We start from the raw sequence: 5,742 nt of genomic DNA, 5'->3' as shown, positions 1-5,742 counted from the left end.
CTCTCCTTTCACATATTTGTTTTTTCAATCATCCCAAATCAATGAGAAAGAGAACAGGCGAACTATCAAATAAAGAATTACTGTCATTATGTGAAAAGAACATTTTATGGCGAAAACGTGTGTGGTATATTGATGTGTTGATGAAAAGAAGGGATCACCGCCGACACGTCTTTTCTTGCATTCAAAAAGAGTTTATTACAAGAAGAAGAACAGTGTACAAAAATGCCAAATCGTGGAGCATCTCTGGTCCAATATGAGATCACCCTCTCTTGGCCTAAAGCTCTAACCTTATATACGTTTTCTAAAACTGCACCTTTTTCCACAGAAGGATATAACTGACCAGGATGGTCAGACAAAGACAGGATCTAAAAACAGAATCTAACCTATACCTTCTGACATTTAACCTCTTGACCAAGCTAACTTAAACATACAGTGTCAAGTATCCCCAAAAACTATGACCCACAGAGATGGGTAAATGACAAGAAACACATTTCTCAGGATACATTCCACACTACTACTAGACACCTAATCTAAACATCTTGCTGTAAATGTATGTGTGTGCCTTTTCTCTTGTAACATCTGAATTTATTTATATTTATTCCATTTAACTATAAACTGTTACTGACCTCTGACCTATCCCTTAACCTTTAGGCTAAGAAAACACCATGAAAAACACAAGATAATTCAAGATATAAAAGCAAAAATGTTCAGGTGGATAATACACTACACTGGGACTCAATCCAGACATTACAGACAGTATGTGAACTTTTTATTTTCAATATATGAGGTTCATTGTCAGATTTAGATCAAAGAGAAGCTACTCACTCATTAGAAACTCATCTTACGGGCCTTGCGCTCAGCAAAGTCATTTATGACGCTGCTCAGGTCCAAATTTCTCGCTCTGCTGTTCTCAATAGAAAGCATAGCCAGTCCACTGAGTCTTTCTTGTCCCATGTTGCTCCTTAAATAAGTCTTTATCAACTTGAGCTTGGAGAATGAGCGCTCTGCAGTCGCGACAGTGACAGGCATAGAGAGATATAACAGTAATGCAGTGCAAACGTCAGCAAATGATGCTGCCATGGTGCTGTTTTCCACAATTAGCATCTTTGCCAGATCCTTCACAGTTGGCTCTTTAGCTATTTCAGACTTAAAGCAGGCTCTGAATGCAAGGAGTTGGTCGGGGAAACTTGAGGATAAATCCCTGCTGTAGTGCTCCGCGAGGCGCCGTGCGTCCTGGTGAAGCGCGTCATCATGCGCTTTGCTCAGTGTGCCAGGGTGGATAGCGTGGAACACCTCGTTAGTTTCACGCATAGAAATGAACCTCTGTGAAAGCTGGCTGATGATGATGTCCAGGCTGGCGTTGAAGACATTTATTCTGAAATAGCTTTCACCATCACTAAGCCTTTCATCTTCACAGAGTTCATCGAAGTGGCGTTTCACTCTTCTTTTGCGCATTTCCATGAACTCGCTCTGTGCTCCCCATTGTGCTGCAAGATTTTGAGCGGTGCGCTTGACCTGGTCAAAGTCATGTCGGTATGCAGAGAGGGTCTGAATTGTGTTTTCGAGGAGAGTGACTGCTTTTTGGATGTCGAAATCTTTTGTCTGCAACATTTTTGACACTGAATTCACATTTTCCAGTATTTTTGTTTGCTGCACGACTAGGAAAATGAAGTTAAATTTTTCCATTTGTTTTTTAAGGGCTGCGGCTTCATCCCGTTCCTCTTTTTTTCCGCTGACGAGGGTGATTTTTGTTAATGCTTTTATGACATCTGCGTAACGGTACCTCAGGGCAGTAAGGGCATCATACCTTGATGACCACCTGGTAGGGCAGAGACGTTTTAGAGTAACGTTACCATGCTGTGAGGGTTCAGATGAGATTATGCCAGAAAGGAGCGACCATCTCTTAATACTTTGGCCAAAAAAGGTGTAAAGGCACTCAACAGTGTCATAAAATTGACGCATCTCTGCTATATTTTTTACAGAGTCATTCAGTGTCAGATTCAAGTTGTGTGCAGCACAGTGCACATATTTGGCAAGCGGCTCCATCTCCATGATCCTGGCCTGCACACCTGAATAAACTCCACTCATGTTAGCCGCACCGTCGTATCCTTGCCCCCGACACTTGCTCAGGTCCAATCCGTTACTCCGTATGCTGTCCAGAATTTTCTTCTGCAGCTCAAGGGCTGAAGTGTCCGCTGTTTCCTCAAAACCCAGAAAAGCCTCGTTTATCAGGATATCTTTGGCGATGTTGTTTTCATCTCGCTCAATGGTCACATATCTATAAACCTGACTGAGCTGGTCTCTTTTGGAAATATCTTGAGTGGTATCCATAATAACGGAGAAAAACGGAGCACTGTTTATTTCCTTTTGAATCTCGCACTGCACTCGTTTTGCAATAATGTAAATAATTTCGTTTTGAATAGCAGGACTCAAGTATTGAACAGAAAGAAGTTCTTTCAGAACCGGATCATAACTTGATAAGAGCTGTATTATACTGAGAAAGTTCCCGCTGTCAGACTGTCCAAGGATCTCCCTGTGTCCTCTAAAAGACAAGTTACAAGTGGCCAGAGTGATTGTAACATTGACAATACGCTCAAGTACCTGTCTCCAGTAACTGGCAGCATTTCTCGCGTCTCTTTCCATGTTTGCGTCAATTCTTCCGTTTCTCTTCCACTGCTCATATACGACACACGCTCCGGTGTGAATCTGAGATTCTGCATGCGAGTCAATCCTCGCAGATAAATGTTGCCAGTCTCGTACTCCTCTGACCCACGCGTCACTGTAGAAAGGTGCACTTCGGTCTGCAAACAGCCAGCACGGCTCACAGTAGGCACAGTCCAGTGTGGGCGAATAACACAGCCATGCTCGCGGGAGTTTGATACCTGCCTTGGTAGTGGGGGTGTAGTAGGTGTCGGAGAAACACCTGTTTCCCTGCGCTTTGTCTCTGGGGAATGGTCCGGGAGGCTTACATGAACCAGTTGCTATTATATAGCTTTTTGTCTTGGCGTCGGGAGGCAGAATAATGTCATAGAGTCCTCGATCTGTGCCTGTGGGCAGAATAATCCCTGACCCTGCAGGTCCACTGGCGGGCCCAGCGAAGTCCACAGAGTCCGAACTCTGAGGCTGCGGTGGCGGGGAAGTCTCCTCCTGCCCCCCCGGCGGTCGGGTCAGTGCCGCTTCATTTATGGAGGTAACGTTAGCTAGCAAGCTATCCTCCGCCAGGACGCCGGCTTTTTCCTGGTTTGCAGTAAAAAACTTATCTAATTTTGTCATTTTTGCTTTGACGTCATCCTGGCTCTTTTTTTCTTTCCTCTTTTGTGCGCCGCTTTTTTGTTTAGGCTTGCTAAACATGATGCTAGGTTATTTTTGTCGTCTATTTTCTTTTGTTTACTTTTTTCCTTGCTGAAAACTCACGTCACCCCTGGTGAAAAATTAATGTACTAAGTGTACTAAAATTTAGCATACTTTTGTGTACTTCAAGCCGCACTAATCATCATTATATTTCAAGTGTGTTTAAGATTAGTTAACTTGAAGAGTGCTAAATTGGAACAACTAATTTTGTGTTAAGTATATTTAAATTGTAATTAAGTTGTAGAAAAGCTCAACTTAAAGTGTATTTAGTGTACTTTTGTGTACTAAAGTGGAACAACTTAAAGTATATTTAGTGCACTTTAAGTACATGACATTTCATGCACTAATATATGCCTAATTAGTTAAATTAAAGTGTACTTTGTTTGTATTATAAGTACATTAAAAGTTAGATGTTAGTGTATTAAAATATATACTTAATTATACTTTTGGTATACTACTTTCTACCTTCATGCAAATGTGTTACAAGTATACTAAAGGCTGAAAGACTTGTGGGACTACTTCCAGGTAAAAAAACATACTTTAATGTATTTAAACCACATCCAAATTATAATAATACATTGCAAATAATACAGAAACTTGTACTATCTCTAAATGTATAAACATTTACATATGGCTTTTAAACATTTTCAAAGGAAAACTTTAATAACACATTTTCAAATATTGCTTCTTTCGTACATAGGAAATAGAAAATAGAAATAGGTTTATTTCAGGCAGCAGACCTAAACATTACAAATAAACCTTTAAGGACAATTCCAGGTGAATTCAACTTGGGGGTGTATGTTCCTATCATTTTGGGTCTAAAAGAAGGAATGTGAAGATTTTCTGTTTAATCGCTCCTGTTTTGCGGTAGCTTGGTCTGTCCCCGCATCGCTACGGCAGCAATGAATGGGAGTGGATGCAAGTTCCGCTGGTTAGCCTGTTTACATCCCTCAAAGCCGCATTTTTTTCCACAGACAGCGTCAGATGGCGACTCAAACATGTACCGAGAAGTTTATTTACTTCAAGCAAGCCGACATGCTTGTAAAACTAGATCTAATTCAAAGTCTTGTGCGAGACCCTGCTGCCGTGCTCGGTGCATTCAGGTGCAGTAGGAGCTACCTTTTGTGTCATAAACACAGGAATATCGACTCTTTACTTGCTTGAAGTGTACATTTTTTTCAACAGACAGCGTCAGGTGGCGACTCAAACATGCGCCGATACGTGTTTTTTACTTGAAGCAAGTCAAGAGTCGATATTCCTGTGTTTATGACACAAACGGTAGCTTTCTGACTACCCCTGAATGCACCGAGCACGGCAACAGGGTCTCGCGTGAGACTTTGAATTCAGATCTAGTTTTACAAGCATGTCGGCTTGCTTGAAGTAAAGAAACTTCTCAGTGCATGTTTGAGTAACCATCTGACGCTGTCTGTGGAAAAAAATTGCGGCTTTGAGGGATGTAAACAGCCTAACCAGCGGAACTTGCATTCACTCCCATTCATTGCTGCCGTAGCGATGCGGGGACAGACGCAGCTACCGCAAAACAGGAGACGTTAAACTGAAAATCTTCACATTCCTTCTTTTAGACTTAAAATGATAAGAACATACACCCTCAAGTTGAATTTGCCTGGAATTGTCCTTTAAAGAAGGATAAGCAAAACACATGTACATACACAGTGTAACACAATTCTTACCCAGGTAAGTAGGAACATAAAAAAAAAAAAAAATTGCAGCTATGTTTGAAAGTTCAAGTCACCTCTTTTTTCAGTCACTCCCAGTATGAAATGTTCAGTCCACTGAGGAAGTGAAGAGGATCTATCCTACCGCATGGTTGAATGTGTTGGATATGTGTATGTGTGTGTGTGTGTAATGAAGTGATGAAAGGATCCAGGTTCTTGATTCTTTGCGGGCACCATATCTCTAGTTGTCCTCCAGGCTGTGGTTCGCCATCAAACGTCTCAACATCCGGGTAGGTCCAAGGTTCAAAGGATCCAACAGGAAAACCTGACCTATGATGAGTAATGTCAGAACATTCTCTTAATTCTCTCAACTCTCAATCATGAAATACAATACATAAATCATGTTAAATCCACTCAATTCACAGAGAATATTTCTAACTGAATAAACATTGTAATATGACACCACACCCAATAATATCATAGCAACATTCTCAAAATATAAGAGATTAAGTTATTAAAATAACTTCTCCACATCAATAATATAAAAATAACGTCTTCACATAGTAATAAGCATGCAAATATAACATTAATACCAGTAAGAAGACGTACAGTGTGCACCTTCTGCCATGTCTTAGCATAAAATAGTGACTCGGCGTGCTAAAAACGCAGATACTGTGCTAAATCATCAGATTTTACAGTTCAGTGTGCAACAAAT

Source organism: Trachurus trachurus, assembly GCF_905171665.1.
Source record: "Trachurus trachurus genome assembly, chromosome: 5".
NCBI lineage: Eukaryota > Metazoa > Chordata > Actinopteri > Carangiformes > Carangidae > Trachurus > Trachurus trachurus.
This window is presented reverse-complemented; position numbering follows the sequence as displayed.